The sequence below is a fragment of the Protomyctophum bolini genome (genome assembly GCF_963924005.1).
Source record: "Protomyctophum bolini genome assembly, chromosome: 12".
Classification (NCBI taxonomy): Eukaryota; Metazoa; Chordata; class Actinopteri; order Myctophiformes; family Myctophidae; genus Protomyctophum; species Protomyctophum bolini.
The window spans coordinates 27,812,766-27,833,082 of record NC_137873.1 but is presented as its reverse complement, the minus strand read 5'-3'; the positions used below and the strand labels follow the sequence as shown (position 1 = coordinate 27,833,082).

Genomic DNA, 20,317 nt, shown 5'->3' with positions numbered 1-20,317 from the left:
TGTACTGTATACTTGTATTATGTAGTGAAGTCCTAGTGTTTCCTGTTTTGCCTATAGTTGTTGTTTGCCTGTCTAGTCTCACCTCCATGATTACTAGTTTTCTCCACCTGTGTCCTGTTACTCTGCCAGCCAATTCCTGTATTGATTGTTAGTTCTGTTCACCTGTGTATTGTTGTTATATTGTCTATACTTAAACCCTCAGTTCCTTATGTTCCCTGCTTGAGTAGCCTATAGATGTTGTTGTGGTGTTATATGTTCCAGTCCTGTTCATATGTGTTTTGAAGAAAACATCAGTGTTCATTTGACCTATAGCTGCTCTGCTTTTGTTGATTAAAAATAAAAAAGTTGAGCACTAGTTGAGAAACCGTGAACTGAATAACATACCTGTAGTCATTTTTCAACATAAAAAGGGAGTTACAATCTCAAGAGGGGGAAAGCACTGGTTGAGTCATTATTAATAGGAAATGTTCAAGAAATTCAACAGAAAAAGGGAGTCATTGAATCATTATTATTAGGAATAGGAAATGATTAGTAGTCAATGAACCCTGGTTGAGAAACAGTGGGATGTAGGCTACACATGGGATGCATTTAGTGTTACAAAAGCACTAATCTTAGCCCATATCCCCACCCAACACAATGGTAACCCCCAGGTTGATTCTAAGTCAGGGTGGTGGTCCCCCGGAGTCGTTCACAATCAGTTGAAAACCCCTGTTTTATAGTATTGTTATAGTGTTATAGTAGGCCTATTGTATTATTATTGATGAATTGAATACACAGGACCACAATGGAAACAACAGGTAGTGGCTATATGGGGTAGAGTGGCCGGTAGAACAGCAGGCTGCATGGAAAAAAGGTGAGGTTCCTAATAGTTCAAACCCGGGCTCCCCCAAAGTGTCCTTGAGCAAGACACCTGAACCCCTAATTGCTCCCGATGTGCAGGTTGGTGCCTTGCATGGTTTCCTCTGCCATCAGTGTATGAATGTGTGTGCGAATGGGTAAATGTAATGCACAATCTATGTAAAGCACTTTAGATAAAAGCGCTATATAAATGCACCATTTACCAAGTCCCTATAGGGCATTTTGTGTTGTCATTTTAGGACCATTGAATAATCTTTTTGCAAACTATTCAATCAATCAGTCAATCAGTCAATCAATCAATCAATAAAGAATGAAGGTGTTGACTTTTAACAGGAGGGTAATTACACCTCTCTCACACTCAAGCAATTCTCACTTCTCACAAATTCATCATGGAAATAAAGGTTAACTTAATTGAATCTTGTCGGGGTTAAGGCAAGGACACTATTTAGCCTACACGAGTCCCACCCCCTTATTTATTTTCGTGTGTGTGTGTGTGTGTGTGTGTGTGTGTGTGTGTGTGTGTGTGTGTGTGTGTGTGTGTGTGTGTGTGTGTGTGTGTGTGTGTGTGTGTGTGTGTGTGTGTGTGTGTTGTGCGTGTGTGTGTGTGTGCGTGCGTGCGTGCTGTTGTGCACTGCGTGTGTCCCTTTAATCGCAGACACAGTAACGACCAATCAGCGGTCGTTTCAACTTCTCTAGAGCGATGCCCGCTTTGAGAATTGAGAGTCAGAGAGAGAGAGAGAAAGAGAGAGAGAGAGCAGTGATCGGTCGGTCAACTCAGTTGTTCTGTGACTCAGTCGCGTCCACTGGATTCACAATTTCACACGCAGTCGTTTTTGTTATTGAACCCATCAAAACAAGAAATACAACGGTAAGTTTTATGACTATTCCTCATGGGAAAACAAACTTATATAGTTTGCGTGGACGACCATGCACAGGCTGTGTATCTGTGAGAGATTTGCGCATTATTGCCTTTTCCGAAAGATGCCCGGTTGGTGCTTGCTTGGACAGCACGCAATGAATGACGCGTAAAACAGACCATGGACAGTTGCTCGCAACGATGGATGAAAATATGTGGACGGAGTAGACAGTCTTTCTTGGGGAATAGCCTTAAGTTAAGTAAAAATCATTCCATGTGTTGTCTGTCTGCCTCTGAGGAAAAGGAGCGACAGTTTTAACCGTCTTACACTATTTCTAGGTATCACAGATTCTTCTTTTGGTTGGCTACAATTCACATGGAAACTTGCTCGGAAGTTGTTGAAATAGACAGTTTTCCATTCTAAGAACACTTTTAAATTAATTAATCTTTAATATTTAGCTATTTGACGGGGACTCGGCAGTTGGGATTGCCAACGGTCTGCCTCGGTGCGCTTGTTTTCTCCAGACTGGACTTGTCCCCGACACAGTGCGTCTGTCTGTGGCCGCTGTCTTGAAATTCCACAAATCATTCCAGTTGCCTATTATATCTAACTGACTTGTGGGTTACATTACGATGTTAGAGGTTGATGTCTTCTATTTGAGCGGTGATTATTTATTTTGAACACTGTTAGGTTGGTTTCATTCTGCGTGAGATGTACAACCACGAACGAAATAAATAAAACGTTTCCGAATCATCAAACTTAGGCTTTCTTTTATAGACCAAATAATAAATGCACGTGAAAGTCAGCGAGGCGGTGCGTTTCTTTCTTTCTTTTCCTTTTTACCCTGAATGAATAACGGAAAGTAACGGTCTAGCGGAGCCCCGCATGCACGGATAGGCGCTCTTAAGTAGCTACCGCTCTGCTCAATTCTATCTTCAAAATGTCATACAATGAGGACCGCATGTATTCAAATTGTTAGATATAATTTGTCTGTGGAAACTGCCTCTCGGGACTCGGGTATAGTAGTTGTATTTTAGGCAGTATCCAGGATTCCGTCTGCTAAGTGAGTGCTTAATGGGAGGCTGCCTGCCTGTGCTTGTTGATGTTCAACGTGGGGCGCACGGATTAAGTTCATGATGGAATTGCGATGTATTTTTTTATTTGTCATCTTAATCCAGATGTTATTTCATTGAAGGAATTTGGCCAGTAGCCTGTGGTAATCGGCCTGGTTAGTTAGGCTATGCTCTTGCGATATTGATGTGTTGTTGTGAAGTTTTATACGACACGCATTGCACCGATGTGTCCATTTCAGTTGTCCCTAGCCGTTTGTCGCAGAGTCCTAACGGCGAAAATGGCCATGGGATGATGATCTGTAGCTGTCGTTAACGTCATAGACTCACTAGGCTATACTTCGAGAGAGGGAGCGGGATGGAAAGAGAGAGCCCGGCCGTGCGTAATGATGTTGATGTGTTCCGACTGCCTTTGGATCTCTCTCTCTCTCTCTCTCTCTCTCTCTCTCTCTCTCTCTCTCTCTCTCTCTCTCTCTCTATCAATTCAATTTCAATTTCAAAAGGCTTTATTGGCATGATAAATATGTTCTACATTGCAGCCAAAGCATACATACAACAAAACTATCTCTCTATCTCTATCTCTATCTCTATCTCTATCTCTCTCTCTCTCTCTCTCTCTCTCTGATTGAGGTGGCCTGCGGGCAGTCGAGGCTGCACGGCCACCTGTACCTCTATTTGGCGTCTATTCACCCCCCACGGGGTCTTCATCACCAGTTTAGATGAGTGATTGCTCGTCAGATGAGAGTATCCATGGGGGTATTTCTCAATGCCTAATTAAAATCAGCAGCCTTAAAACAGAAAAATGGCAATGATTAAAGACTTTAAAGTGCAAGGTTCTATGGGGGGGGGGGGGGGTGCTACAATACAATATATTATACAGTATAACCTCAGGCCACTTGTCATTGTCAACACACGGAAACTGCAAATTATATGTTAGTTGGAGACAGTGACTTTTTGCGTGCAGCCGCTGAGAAAAGCATCCCTGGCTCTGCACGCCCAGGGTCTCTAACCTGTTTCGGTTGATATTTTGTTTAAGAAAATTCCCTCTCCTAATTGCCGGTGGGAATTGATTTGCTCCGCCTGTATTAGTATCTGATTAAGAAGGTCTTTGACCCTCCACGTATAGGCCTCACGAATTATGATTAATTTATGTCTGCCGGCCATGTTGAGTTTTTGATGCTATACCCGAGGGCTGATAATGAGATCTGCTCATGTGTTCATTAGAGATTCTGTCAGATTCCGTTAGGGAATTTGGGGCGTGTGTGTGTGTGTGTGTGTGTGTGTGTGTGTGTGTGTGTGTGTGTGTGTGTGTGTGTGTGTGTGTGTGTGTGTGTGTGTGTGTGTGTGTGTGTGTGTGTGTGTGTGTGTGTGTGTGTGTGTGTGTGTGTGTGTGTGTGTGCGTGCGTGCGCGCGCGCGCGTGTGCGCTTTAACGATAAGCTGTAAATATATAGGCATTTCCCAGACAGGGTATATGAATGGTAGAGGACATACACCAGACCTATTAGACATGCATCAACACCATTGAATCAGGGTGGGGCCCTCAGCCATGTCAAGGCCATTCAGTTAGCAGTGGTGGAGGGATTATTTAATTATTATTATTTAAGTAAATGTAAATACTGCAATGTTAATGTAGAACTACTCTGTTACTATGTTAAGTAAAAGTCTGTTATTCGAAATTCACTTGAGGTCTTGAGTAAAAGTACAAATGTATTGGTATCAAAAGTATACCAAAAGTAGAAAGTCCTCATTGTGCAGAATGTCCCATTTCAAGGTTTCAAATGTTTATAAACGTCTTTTGAAAATAGCAGATCTACAAGTTCACAATGTGTCACATCGGCTATATTCTCAAATGGCGGAAATTAATATAGGGCTGAAGTGGTTAATGTTGTAATAATAATCAAAGTAACTAAAGTTCTCAAATAAACGTAGAGGAGTAAAAGTACAATATTTAGATCTGACATGTAGGCTAGAAGTAAAAGTATAGAAAATTGGAAATACTCAAGTAAAGTACAAATGCCTCAGGTACAGCATACATAAGTAAATGTACTTAGTTACTTTCCACCATGAATGGTAGAGGACATACTGTACAGCAGACCTATTAGCCATGCATCAGCACCATGCATGCAGGGTGGAGCCCTCAGCCATTCAGTTATAGTAGCCTTGTAGCGATCTGTCATTCACCAAAAGTTAGCCATGCAATTCAGCTTCCTCCTTTTAATGGGAGCACAATGGAAGTGCCTCTGGAATAGTTCTACCATGCCGAGACCATGTGACGCTTTATACCCTCCACTGATCACCCTTAACAATGGAAATCTTTGATACCCAATCAGATCATATGACACTGACCTTCTGCACTTCAAGGAAACGGCACGCCATCTGGCTTTGCGTAAGCTACAAAACAGCCCCCCCACACACCCACACCCACACCCACAAGTAAAGAAGTGAGCGTGACTGGTAGTAGGCTCAGTATAAGGTACAACCTTTAAAGCCTCATATTGCACGTGCATTGGTATTTTACTTATTGTCATCGGCATCTACCTCTAAACTGACAGCACATGAATTAGTATGTGGTCACGGCTCGTCACAAAGGCATTATTCAAATTAAAATGGAAAATTACTGTATTTTGGACATTGTTCAAAACCAGAATTAGCACTATAGATAAGATATGTTGGATGTGCTGAGTCCATTGTTTTAATAATGCTGTCGTGCCAGTAGTAGTAGCAGTAGGCTTAGTAGTAGCCTACCAGGCAACGCGCATCACCCAAACAAGTGGGAGGGCATGAGGAGGCCAGGGGGATGCAATGTTATTTGAGTCAGGTCAGGACATCCAAACTTTGGGGATGGCCTTTCTAGATGCACTTATCCGTGAGTGAGTCATACAGTATGGTCCAGGCTCGGCTTCAAGATGAAATGACTGGGGGGGGGGGGGGGGGGGGGGCAGTTGTCGAGGGGGAACGCATCATTTTTATATAGTAAAGCAATATGTACATATTGGGCCTGGTATGGTCCCTGGGTTATGGCCTCACATGTATGAAACGTTCTTATCAAATATGACAAATTTGCTGAGAGTTTACCTAAAGTGTTTAACATACTAATGACAAAAATGATGAAAGTTAAAAAAATCTAAATCAGTAGTTCAAACAATTCACCTGATCCAATTAGGTTTTAACAAACTGACTTTGAAAATATGGGTCTTATCAAAGTAAAAAAGAATGGGAATGACTGAATTATTAGCAATAAGGTCTTTGAACTGTTAATTCTACATATCTAATCAAACAGAAAATGAAGAACATGGTGTTGAATCAGGCATGCATTTCTTTCTACATGCATTTCTATTGCATTTTGTACAGCACTTGCCTAACCTCGGTTGAGTGCTTTGTGGTCATCAATGGAAACGTGCTTAATTTGCATTCCAAAATGTTAATTTATTGATGATGATTTTGCTCTGATTACCTGCTCCGCTCTGTCACACAGATTTATCGAGTGGAGCCAGCCCTTTGTCACGAGTTCAATTGAACAAACATGCAATATGATCATAATTAGAGCCATAACCATCACGCACCAGTCGAACACATTGCCCTCGTGTCAGACACTATGCCATCATAAAATTAGGTGCACCGTTTCCGTGAACCGTGGCGCCATCTATCCTTTGGGCGAAACGTCCCCACGGTTGCTCATCGTCAAATAGCATTGTCACTGTTTACAATTCATGAGTAAACAGCTTCTCTGTGAGTCCGGGGAAATGATCATATTACTTACTGGCTGACATGATGTAATCTCAGAAACAGCAGTCACTGACCTCACTCTTTGAAATTCAATTATAGAAGCAGGGCTGTATGCAGATGGAGGCCTAAAACAGTTCTGTATGCTAATGTGCTTGTGAGTTCTGACACCTAATGTGTCAATGAGCCATTGTGTTGTGTGTGAGTGCGTTTGTTTGTTTGTGTGTGTGTGTGTGCGTGTGCGTGTGTGTGTGTGTGTGTGTGTGTGCGTGCGCACGTGTGTTTCGTGAAAGAGAGAGTTTGTGAGAAATGGTAGGTGATAACATTGATTTAACCCAGGTGCATCATCAACTCCATTAAATAGATGAAGTAGTATGAACATGTGATAGGTCTGTCTGTGTCTGTGTCTGTGTGTCTGTGTGTCTGTCTGTCTGTCTGTCTGTCTGTCTGTCTGTCTGTCTGTCTGTCTGTCTGTCTGTCTGTCTGTCTGTCTGTCTGTCTGTCTGTCTGTCTGTCTGTGTCTGTCTGTGTCTGTCTGTGTCTGTCTGTCTGTCTGTGTCTGTCTGTCTGTCTGTGTCTGTCTGTCTGACAATCTGTCCGTCTGTCCGTCCGTGAGAGAGAGAAAATCTTTATAGCATAACCTGTGTGTGTGTGTGTGTGTGTGTGTGTGTGTGTGTGTGTGTGTGCATGCACTCCAGTTTGTCACCTCACATATTTTGTCCTCCTGTCATGGCAACAGCTCATATCAGCACCACTGGGGTGGTGTGGCGGGGGGGGGGGGGGGGGGGGGGCTTTTAACGAGATGAAGAAACCATTGCAGTCAAATTAACAGAATTCCTTTGACAAGCATTCAGCCGCAACTGTCTGGAAGAGAGTGGGTAAATTGTTGTTTGAAGGCAACTCGCAGCCTTTCTTGACAGCTCCTACAATTACACCTCTCTTTGGACTGAGAGTGCCGCGTTTGCAAGTACCCCTCCCCCAAATCAAATTGGACATCACAATTCAAATCTGGCTCAAAGTATTGGACACCGTTATGCTTGTGAGGTCTGGGGACCACTTGCCAACCAAGAGTTTAAAAATGGGATAAACACCTAGCCTAATTGAGATTCCAATATGCATGCAAATGTAGTTCTGCAAATCCATTCTCGAAAAATGATGCATGCCCACCCAGTATGATACCAAATAATTATCAGAATTCAAAAGAGAACATTGATTTTCAACGTAAAGTGAGTGACCCAGACATGCTCCATAACAAAGCCGCCACCTACAGAGACTATAGTTTCCCCTTCAGCTAGCAAAATTATAAGAAAACAAAAAGAAAACTATCTGACACATTATTGGAAATAATCAACCAAAAAAAACAGCGCAAATTGGAATGCTATTTCGCCCCTAACCAGAGAATCTCTGTGCACAATGACTGATCACAAAACTAAGGAAATCCTTGACTATGTAGTTGCAAACGCAGTGATTGCGAACGCAGTGAGCACTTACTATGAGACCTAGCAGATCATGTCTGTCTGTGTGTTTGTCTGTCTGTCCCACTATACGTCCAAATATGGAGTGTCCTGTCCCACTATACGTCCAAATATGGAGTGTGTTGCATCAATCACAAACAAATCACTCAGCTCCATATATGGGCACAAAAGGGGCCAGGTCCACATATACAGTAACAGCGGGACAGACACACATGATCTGCAGGGTCTCAGCTGCGTTCGCTTCCCACGTTTGCGCGTCTTACTGGTATACAGGCTCAGTGAGCACAGCTTCACCATTGAGAGAGGCCGCCGGCACAGGCAGACTTGACTCCCAAGAGAAGACAGACTGTGCACCCGCTGCACACAATATTAGGTGGAAGCCAAGCTGCCCCCTTTAACTACCTGCCAAGTGCTGGCTGTCCCACAGATTACAAACACAGAAAAAAAATATTTTGAAAACTTTTGTATCTGCTGGGTGGAGTACAGCAGCAAGACGTGTGAGCTGTTGTGACAGGAAAGGGATGTCCAATGGAATACAACCGCCTGCCTGTCAAGCATCTGTGTTTTCTGTGCTTATATTGCTTTGATTCAAATTACCCACAACAGTGTAGATACCTCATCCAGTTAATCACATTGTAAATCCTAGATAGTTCTTTCTTTCTTTCTTTCTTTCTTTCTTTCTGTCTTTCTTTCTTTCTTTCTTTCTTTCTTTCTTTCTTTCTTTCATCTTCTTTGTCTTCTTCGTCTCTGGTTTACCTTGGCTTCTTCATGCAAGGTTTCAAAACATTTTTCTTTCACTGTCAGGAGGTAATCGAACAATTCCGCCAAGCAGCTGGTTCCCAACTCACACTGTGAACCGAGTGATGTTTTGACCATGAAGTCAGAAACCAATATATCAAACAACACAATAATTAACAATAATAGTTGTTTGTCGTCTACGACCCTGGCAGAGCACCTTGTGCGCCTTTGTACCGGGAGAGTGCAGACAAGGCCCTGTAAAGGCCAGAGTGACATTAATAAGACAGAATTGACGGAGGGTCTAAAATCACATTCTTCTTCTCTAACCTAACAACTACATGAGACGAACAGGCAGGACTCAGGAGAGAGAGAGAGAGAGAGAGAGAGATGCAAATGTTACACATCTATGTATAACTTGTTTCTTTATTCTAGCAAGCCATTTATAAATGTATGTTTCTCATGGCAATAAAGCCCCTTCACGCCATTGTTTGTGACCGGCGTTATTTACCTTCACCTTGTTGTCACAGGCTGTAAAATGGTCTAATAGAGGGAGAGCCTTGTCTCACTGTCTCACAGCACACTAAACAATCCCCCTGTTTATTTCCTCTGCCTCACAGTAAGCAATACCACAACCTAAGGTACACAATACACATAAAGCAAGGTGACAAGACACAAACTCACAAAGCTCCTCTTTCACACACACACAAAGCTGTTTTGTTCAGTGATAAGTGCCACTGATCTGCCATTGTCTGTCTTTATTGAAGGTGAAAAGGAGGTTGAGAGAGTGGCCATTGATGTTGTTAGGCAAAACATGGTTTGAAACAGAATGTTTAATGGGCCTGCTGCAGATAAAGATACAATAATTGCCGTGCAAGCCTCTTTTTCTGTTCCTTTTCCTCGAACATTAAGTCTTTACGGGAAATAATTGGTTTGTATTTGGCCATGAAGACAGAGTTGAAATTGTTCAATTTCATTTGTTTGACAGTGGGTCACTTCCATTATACTGAATTGGACAAGACAGGCTGCCTATGATATTAAATCAAATGAAAGGGTGCTGACTTTTCAAACAAAGTTGGCGCTATTTTCACCAGAACACAGATGGAGGCGTACCGCTTTCCATTTAATGCACATAGTTTTAATTCAGGGGTTATGTTTTTGTGCATTCTGTCTCCTTGAATGGTGGAATATTTTGCCAATTATTCAGAGTCATGCACTCACAGTATCAGTACATTGCATAATGTTGGCCAACTTATACAATACCGTAATTACATGTCAATGTAAAAAAAAAAGGGGGGGAAAAGCTGAGATAACTACATGGTCTACATTAATCAAAATGAGGACAGTATATGCTTACTATCAGGATAATGATGGGCTGTACTGAACCGGGATTACTACAGTAGTGGATTGTGGGAAACAAAAGCATAATTTGACTAAATTATATAATTATCACGTTATATAAAAATGACATCAGGCTGTAGTATTTATCGTAACCACGATGATCATGATCATAACTCCCATGATGATTTACCAGACATTGTCATTAAATTCCATTTATGCTACTAAAATAACGTTTTTAACGTAAAATACGTTTTTTGGCTGGAATGAATAGCAAACTAAAAATCTAACAGAACAGCCATTGTTTTGTCCCAAGTTGAACTTGGCAATGTGGGCAGTAAATTCAAATGTGTGCCTTGAGACTGAGCATCACAAACAAACTCACTCCAGAAGTTTGTTTTATTAATGGTGTAAACCAGAATATTTGTAGTCCATATACAAAGCTGACAAATAAGGATGAATGCATAAAAAAAATGTAGTGAGTGTGCGGTGAGCAGTGATTAGTGAGGGAATGAATGTAGCTCCATCACATGGTTATTAGCTGGCATCAAAGGCTTTTTTGTGATTGAACCATCACAAAGCTCTTAAAGGACAATAGTGCATGGTCTGGCATGTTGTTCACTGACTACAACTCACATTATTTTTGCCATTATTTACTGGCGACCAATTTTCCAAAGTATACTGCCATTTGTTATTCTTTTTAATATAATTTCCAGATGTAGCTATTTTGAAATTCAATCTTTCACAAAACACAAAACCCACTGTAAAGGTCTTTGTGCTGCGCTGCAAGCTTGCACGTCTGCTATTTTTTAACTTTTTGAGTGTCGCAACCACTCCAAGGAACAGCAATGTCCATGTTCACCTACCTATGTTTTTGTTAAATTACCTACCTACCTACCTACCTACCTATGTGGCCATGAGCAGTATATGACTATGAGTACCAGTAGGGGCGCTGTTGTGCCAGAAACACAGAGAGAGAGAGATAGTATCAGTGCTGCACTGTTGCCTGCTAATGAGAGAGAGAGAGAGAGGAGAGGAGGGGGGGAGAGAGGGGAGTTGCACCACACAGGGGTGATGTTTTTTTTTACATTTACATGTTTTCACACATTTTCTCTTCTGGGGGTCCCTGGCACAAAACACTTTCATGATAGTAGGTCTGTGGCCTAATACATATATTATTATTATTTTATTTTTTTTGGGGGGGGGGGGTCTAACCCATTAATCAGGTCTTAATGGGTTAAAAAGTGGCATCTGTTCACCCACTAATTAAGATAAAATAATGATGTGAGCGGGAGTGCTATAGTGCATGACATATTGGCATTGGTGTGCTGCACAACCCTGCATGCTGTATATCCAGTATAGCATATTCTTGAGTGTGTTGTGTCAAAAATAATGATAACGATGACACAAGCTAATTATGAAAATGAATGACCTAATGAGAAATAGTTCCTTAATCCTTTCTCTTTCTTGTAAGTGGGAGAAGCCATTGATTGAGCCCATGTGGGGTATTTTTGGTGCATGCTGGCCATCAGTTTTAGGTTCATTGTCATAATATTTTTTTTAATTAAAACTAATTTGTTCAAAACCAATATCTTCATTGTTATCTTCATATCCAGTAGCAAACTGATACTGTTAATGTTACATTGTTTCTCAAAGCTGGTGGCTGTTGCTAGGTTACAGGTTTAATAAGGTACAAGTGATACTTTTACGATGTCTGAGGGCTGCTGAAATTTTTACACTTTGATATTAGAAATGTCTGTCAGCCAATCGAAATGTGAGGTCTGAACTAAGGGTGCCATAGCACCATTAGTTTCAGGGTATGTTTAAACTGGTCTGTTTTTTATGATCTGGGGACAACAGAGGTTTCCAGACTCATCTGCAACCGCCCAGAGAAGATAGAGGTCACTTTGTGGACCTGACCTTGTTGTGTGTGCCGTGTGCCTTAACTGGAGGTGACCAGAGATAGACACACAGAGACACTTCCTCCATCTTAATCAGCACCACCCCATTGACCCTCAGAAAGTTCACAGAGCGGCCTGACCCCCACAGCTCTGCTGTGCTGCCACCACATCAGCACATTCATCTTCATTCTACCACGTTGACTCTCATTCCATTTCCTTCCAGAGGGCATACATCTCATCTGCTTCCCGCTCGCCATCTTGTATTTCTCTCTCTCTCTCTCTCTCTCTCTCTCTCTCTCTCTCTCTCTCTCTCTCTCTCTCTCTCTCTCTCTCTCTCTCTGTCTCTTTAGTTCATTCCCCTCTGATCCCCCTCCAGCCTTCTCTCCTCCTTCTCTAGTATATAGCTCTCTTTTTTTTGGTCTCCTGCTCGCTCTTGCCTTTGGGCTTGTGTGGGTGGGTGTGATCAAACTTAAAGACAGTTGAGAGGTCATTGTATTCAGACAGAAGGACTGCTGAGGTCTATATTCTTGGCAACCCCCCCCCACCCCACCCCCACCCCCTCACACACACATACAGTCAAGTGATGTAAAACGTCACTGGCAGCAACCAGCTTTCCCGCACTCTACTGAGTGCTAAAGTATATATAGCACTATAAACTTTATAGTTCATACTGATCACTTTTGGACACACTGCGCGTCAAGCTGGAACTGGCCTCTCAAACACACTCTCCGGGCATTTGAACTAGTGGAGGCATGCTTGCCTTTCATTGCCAGGTTCTTGAACAGGCTCCAAATTGGAGACATTGCTTCCCGAGATGAAATGATATACAATAGTAGTGTATAGCTGTGTGTGATTTGGACTCTAGTCATTTGCTTGTAAGATCAAATTAGATCAGTCCAATGCAGGTGGTTTAAGAGTCAAAATCAGCTTCCAACTTGGTTTGATCAAATTATAGACTTCAATCAAGAGAGATGAGAGCGTTTTTATTCTTAAAACATGGTATTTGGAGTGCACTACATTTGGGTGTTGACTGTATCATGATGAGTGTCCAAATCCAAAATGTCCTTATAGGGACAAAATAAGTATATTTTATTGTAACTTTAATATCTCATGTAATGACAATATAGGGGCGGCGCTCACTGAGAGACCAATCAGCAGTAATAAGAAGGTCATCGGTTCGTCTCCTGGCCCGCCGAGTAATACGCGTCGAAGGTCCCTGAGAAAGACACTGATTAACTCCCCCCGCCCCCGCACCCCACCAGCTGAGTTTAGTTTAAACAGAAATTCCCTGTGGGAGTAATGAGGTGTAAAAATGTAATTAGTTAAAAAGAAAAACGAAAATACTTAGTTTGAGTCATTGTCTTTCTGTCATTCTTGTCTGTCCTCAGTTTCCCGTCTCTCTAGATAAAGCATAACAAGCTGCCTGAGAAATAACCTTAAATTGTTTTTCTATAATAAAAACTAGAAAAAGTGCCCCTTGGGGCACAGGTCTCCACCAGGATAATAGTGTTTGTGATGTTTGGGACAAAATGTAATAGAGTGTATGTGTATATTCTTTCCTTTCGTCTGGTGGTTATGTACACGTAACAGTGTATTCATAATGTTTAGTAGTGCGCATACAAAGTTGTACACATATTGGTGCAGTACATGAATTGGCCTGTTATAGCGCCACCATGAGGCTGATTTTGGCTGAAGTGCCATTTCTATCTCTGCCTAGTGAGAATGTGCGTCCATAATTTCATGGAAAACACAAGATTTGAGGCATTTTGTTCAAAATGGACCAATCCTGCAAACTTTGGAAGGCAATCTTAGCCAATCGTGATGGAATATGGGACAGTGGACAGATCCGTGTTGATCACATGACTATACTGATTTGCGTGATGTATGGATAAAATGTGTACGACTAATGTAGGCTACAGAAATGTGTTTTGCAAAACTCTGCATCATGTTGTCGCTATAACAGGTCGTTTTTGGGGCAGAGGTTCATCGTTGGCATCCAGGCAGTGTGTGTGCACAGTTTGGTATATGGACCGGGCCAACGGTGGTGCCGGAGATTAGCTGTACGCAGACAGACGGACGGACGGAGTGCAAAACATACACTCCCCATGCCTTCGGCTACATGGTGGAGACAAACATACACTCCCCCTGCCTTCGGCTGCATGGTGGAGACAAACATACACTCCCCATGCCTTCGGCTGCATGGTGGAGACAAACATACACTCCCCCTGCCTTCGGCTGCATGGTGGAGACAAACATACACTCCCCATGCCTTCGGCTGCATGGTGGAGACAAACATACACTCCCCATGCCTTCGGCTGCATGGTGGAGACAAACATACACTCCCCATGCCTTCGGTTGCATGGTGGAGACAAACATACACTCCCCATGCCTTCGGCTGCATGGTGGAGACAAACATACACTCCCCATGCCTTCGGCTGCATGGTGGAGACAAACATACACTCCCCATGCCTTCGGCTGCATGGTGGAGACAAAAAAGAGAGAGAAAAAAAGAAAAAGTAATATTTTGTTCCTGAAACTTTAAAACTTCGTTCTCCCAGCATGCCATTTAATGGCTTGCTGACATTCTTTAAGATTTTCTTTGAAGCTATTGTAGCTCTCCACGACCCCCCTCCCCTTCGGCTTCAACGACTGGAGCTAACAATTCTCCCAGTCCACTTAAAAAGAAGTTTTGAAGGACATGTGGAATAACTGCCGCCACAGTGAAGAAAAAGAATCAATGCAAAGAAAGTTCACTTACATAATGCAGAAGCCAGGTAAAGACAGGCGCAGAGAGAGCACATCACAGCCTGAAATCCACTGAGCGGGTGAAATCAGGTAAAAGCTGGCCGGCCCTGGGTGAACCTCCGCATTGATTTCAACTGTTAAATCCACCTCAGTCATGAAATTCATGACTTTCACAATCTATTGGATATGGATTGTGCAACATGGGGTATAAAAGAAAGGTGGTGATATCCATGCAAATATTGCATCCAGTCTATTAATGTTAGGTACAGTAAAGCTTCTATAGCAGTCAGGTTTAGGAGGTGTCTCTGGATGTGACATTGCTTGCCGGTAGTTCTGCAAGAGTGATTGGATTTTTTGCTTTAACCTATACTGGCCAGGCAACATTATATTGATCTTGAAGCACTCTATTAAATATACTAATGTTTTTCTTTTTAGTTTGCCGTTCATCTTCTTTCTATTTAGCTCACACACAAACATGTGCGGTGCAGCGCACACACAAATACTAGACACACAGAAGCTACATGCTGAAATGTTTTCTCATTAGCATAGTAATGGGTTGCCACATTCCAAGGGCTGGTGACAAAGCGGGGTCCTGTCAGGCGTGTGTGTGTGTGTGTGTGTGTGTGTGTGTGTGTGTGTGTGTGTGTGTGTGTGTGTGTGTGTGTGTGTGTGTGTGCGTGTGTGCGTGTGTGCGTGTGACGTGTGTGCTGTAAAAGTGAAGCTCTCCCATTAAAACTTACTTTTAAATGGAGGAACCGGAACTCCCTTATACAACTTGACACAAATGAAGGTACAGACAGTAAATTGATTGGTGACATCCCTGAGTCTTTTCAACAGGTATTCTGTCCTCTCTCCCCATGATGCAATCCAATCCTATATCCTCTCCTCTCCTCTCCTCTCCTCTCCTCTCCTCTCCTCTCCTCTCCTCTCCTCTCCTCTCCTCTCCTCTCCTCTCCTCTCCTCTCCTCTCCAGCTCTATATCGACCATTACAAATAACAGGATGTCTGTCATCTTATCAATCATGCCATTCTTTTGCAAGAAATCACTGCTCCATAGACTAATAAATAATAAATGAATGTGTTTTTGAAGTGCCTGCATATACTCTCTCATATACTCTCTCTCTCTCTCTCTGCCTCTCTCTATCTTCCTCTCTCTTTTGGGTGTGTGTGTCTACGGGCAATGCACAATTACAGCTATCCAAACCGATGACAGTAATTGTTTCGTGATTGGTTCGTGATTATGAAAAGGGATGGGGTGAGGAATTATAATAGAGGATTCTGATTGCAAAAAAGTTTGACGTGGAACAAATTCTCTTTTGCTTTGGATTGAAAAGATTGTGATTGGAGTACTCTTTTACTTGCATGCTGTGATTGTAAATTATATTCCTGGCTCACACATATCTATTTTCATGGGGAAAACAGAATAGAGTGAGATATTTGCACTGTAGGGTCCATAGTTTCCTTATTTCCTTTCCCTCTCGAGTGTGGAGGAGCTCTCTCTTTCTCAGCACGGTGCCAGAAAGTATACCGTCTCTCCCTGTGTGTCATGTTTCTATCATCTCCGTTCGTTCAGAGTCATGCAGGGCCAACAAATACCAACAAATCCCAGGAATGAAGTCTGATTGTAACCGTTACTATACTAAATACAAACGGCGTACGTTATTGGGTGTTGGCAGGGTTTTTGTTCCAGTGGGTAAGGGGTTGTATTTCCCTCTCCTCTCCTCTCCTCTCCTCTCCTCTCCTCTCCTCTCCTCTCCTCTCCTCTCCTCTCCTCTCCTCTCCTCTCCTCTCCCCTCCCCTCCTCTCGATCCTCTGCCTACATGATAATACTGTAATACCCACAGTTCCATCTGGTGCCAGTGACACCCTGCAACACTAATTGTTGTGGATGCACGTGGCAACAGTACACAAAGCTCTCTCTCTCTCTCTCTCTCTCTCTCTCTCTCTCTCTCTCTCTCTCTCTCTCTCTCTCTCTCTCTCTCTCTCTCTCTCTCTCTCTCTCTCTCTCTCACACACACACACACACACACACGCACACGCATCCACACATGCACACACACTTCTCTGTTATCTCCCCCTTGTTGAGATTAAAGTGGCACACATGTTGCATAGAGGATTATGGGTGGGATGTGGCTTTGTAATTGATGGGAACAGGTCACCCAACCGTGTGTGTGTGTGTGTGTGTGTGTGTGTGTGTGTGTGTGTGTGTGTGTGTGTGTGTGTGTGTGTGTGACTGTGTGTGTGTGTGTGTGTCTCTGTGTGTGCGGCTGTGCGAGTGTGTGTGTGCGAGTTTGTAGTGGGGTCAAGTGTACAGGAGGGGGATTATGTGACCCGAGCTGTATAGATCTCAGGTTGCCTCCTTTGTGGAGGCGGTTTAAAATGCAGCGCACCACTAAAAGCATGGTTTTAAATGCCCTCCCAGTAGCACTTGGCTACGCCATGTACCTCAGAGCTTTATCAAACACTCACTGCCCACTTGTGCCAGCCTAAAGCCCAATTTATAAATACACCGGATGCACAGCTAGAGGCTGTAATGTCTGCCAGATTGGAGAATTCAGTGGTATACGCTAACAAGCTGGAAAATATTCCCTGTCCTCAAGTGGACATAGTTTGAACTCCTTGAACAATCTAGTACAATCCTCTGAAATTATAGGTCTGTGATTCTACAGAGCTTTATTCCATTTTGTATTGTATTGTATTTAAGTGCCTAGCCTCTGTGTGAGGTCACTGAGGTGTCTGAATAGCACACCCGGTGTGTGTGTGTGTGTGTGTGTGTGTGTGTGTGTGTGTGTGTGTGTGTGTGTGTGTGTGTGTGTGTGTGTGCGTGTGCGCGTTGCGTTGCGTTGCGTGTGTATGTTGCGTGCGTGCGTGCCCAGAGACGTGGAACTATAAACAAACAAGGCTTAAAGCGTGTGGGTAAAAGCCTGGCTGTATGGTATGTGCAGAGAAAGCTTAATGTCCATTTGATCTATATTGTCCCAAAGTCTGCTCTACTGCACTCTATATGTAGGTCATTTTGTCGTGACATGCCTTTGAGTGGTCCACTCACTGTGTTTGTTGTTGTGCACTATTAGTCTGACCCCAACCTGACCCCAAAAACATGCACTCGGAGGGATAGAGGCAGTAGTGCCTGCCCCATTTATACATTGCGTATACGGTTTCTTTATCGGTTTAAGTATTTAATTAACAAAAAAAAGTATGTTAACCCAATAACTCTGCCATCCCTATATTGGGAAATTCCCATACCGTAATTAGTTAGGGTTGACAAATATAGACGTTAGAGTTTAGAATATAGAGTTTTGTAGATTCTCTTGTTTGATTATTAGCATTAGGGGCCAAGAATGCTCAAGTCTTTATGCATGACATGATACTAGCCTGCTACCAGCTGTCTAGTTTGGTAAGGCCAACAGAACAGATATAGTGGATTTGATAGTATTCAGACAGAATTTGGATGTGATTTAATAAACAGGCATTTTCACACATCTGTGGAACAGTAAAGGATGTCCTTGACAGAGATTAAATGCCGGCCAGCAATCCACTCAGCAAGTGGTTCACTCTCTGAATCTCACGGATGCAACTGGAACGGTAAGGTTGGACATCTGGGGCGCTTTAGATTCTATTAGGGCTGCGTAGAGCTGAACCATCTCTCTCTGGAGAACTCCAAAGTCCTGTGCTGCTGATGGAAGTACATCTATCGCCGGGCCCAGTCAGTCACGGAACTGAGGTTTCACGACCCACTTGAGTTGCTGGGAATTTATCGTCCTCCCAAATCTAACTCACCTTAACTGAGGGGGTCGAACCGCGCGGCCGTATGGCTGAGATTGAATGAGATTGCTCACTTTGCGCCTGGAAGCGATGTAGCGTGAAGCGCAGTCTTGTGTGTGAGTGCCGTCTGGACCATGATGATACAGACATATACACTCTACTACTGCAGCTAGTATTTTGTACTTATCTGGAACTCTCCATCAATGAAACCCTTCGGCCGAGCTCTTTCTGATAGATTGTCTTGCTGTTGGAAATGAGTCTGTATCACTGCTGGTAGTTTCATCTACAAAAGAGGGATTGGTTGTGGTTCAAGTGCACACATCCCCGTGGAGTTTAAGCGCTGAGCCAGCCATGAGCCGTGTTTTCCCAGCCTCACTTACTGCTTCCTGTGAATGTTGGCAATCCACAGGCATCGATGGTCAGATGGAACAAGGTGTATTCAGCTGGTTTCATTCGAACGTATTTGCTGTTCGTTCAGTAAAGTGATGAATATGCTGAAGCTTCCTGGCATATATATGTGTTATGGTGCTTTGAGGAAGAAACGTGAGAGTGTGTGTGTGTGTGTGTGTGTGTGTGTGTGTGTGTGTGTGTGTGTGTGTGTGTGTGTGTGTGTGTGTGTGTGTGATCAATTATATTGAACTTTTCCTTCCCTTCTATGGCCCTATTCATCTCTGTTCAGGTTCAAACGGGTTATTGGCAGAGGCTATGAGAATTAAAGGCCCAAATGGATTAAACGGATGCTTAGAAAAGGATCAACATTGGTAATCATTGAATTATTGTCCTCCTTTTCATGTGCTGTGTTATATCACTCCAGAATTTGCCAAACAATTGTTCTTTCGGGGGAAGAACAGCAAGGCATCTTAAACTGATTCACTCTGTCAATACATATACATTGATCCACATTGGGGCTCACAATGCTGATGGATTGTTGAACCTGAATGTGATGGTTATACCATTTTTCACGTATTGATAAAATAGTTTCATAGTTGATTTGACATTAGGTGTTGGTGGACAAGATCTGCGTTTATGGCTTGCCGCTGTGTGTATATTTGGTCAGGCGTAATGTATAATCTCCAACGATACATAGAAGCAGATATGTAAGCAGTGGAAGTTAGTTGTAAATAGAACAACAAAACTCTGATTGCAGACAGGCAGCAGGTGAGCAACATGATGGTGAGCTGACATTATGGTGTGTGAATGATGATTCATTTGCTTGTATACTGTATGTGCACTACTGAGAGGGCCAATCAGCTTAACTACACGAACCCTAGTGTGAGTAGTGTCCCTATTCTGGGTATAGGGTTGGGATCCGGTACTGGAGGAACCGGATCCAACATTGAGGAATCGGAACTGGGTTCCATCACATTTGGAACATGTTTTTGTTTATTTAATCATATACTGTTAGAGCTAGTACGTCTGCTAGACAATTACAACACCGGTGGTTCTCAAGCGTTTTAATTTCAAGGACAACCATAACTGTGCACACATGGAACCAAATGGACCCAACACTCGTTACAGATCGGTCCATTTCAAACCCCGCTATAGGAACTGATCTAAAAATATATCTGATCTAAAGTCACAAAACAACATTGACTATTTTCTAGATTTGTTATGGGAAAAAGGAGGGCACCTAGTAAACCCCTGGGGGATCCCTGAGCCTATAGAAAACAAAGAGCAACAAACAACACTCTGGATTACAAGTGGATACATTTGCACAAAGGACAATACTGTGTATATTCGAGACAAGGACATATTTGGATGCAAACGGATGGTGGCCTGAATTGAAATGAGTGAAGACGTTATGGGACCTCCCTTAGACCTAGAGAAGCTACACTCTAATCTCAATCGA

General features: G+C 42.9%; 1 protein-coding gene across 2 annotated transcripts in view; it reads left to right on the top strand.

The window, feature by feature from the left end:
* Nucleotides 1–1,594: 1,594 nt before the first annotated feature.
* The window catches only part of cdh6 (cadherin 6), a 67,914-nt gene continuing 49,191 nt past the window's right edge, over nt 1,595–20,317 (top strand). For both annotated transcript variants that reach the window (XM_080778755.1, XM_080778754.1), the window contains exon 1: nt 1,595–1,726. The gene's annotated coding sequence lies outside the window, so the exon portion shown is untranslated. The remainder of the gene's footprint in view (nt 1,727–20,317) is intronic.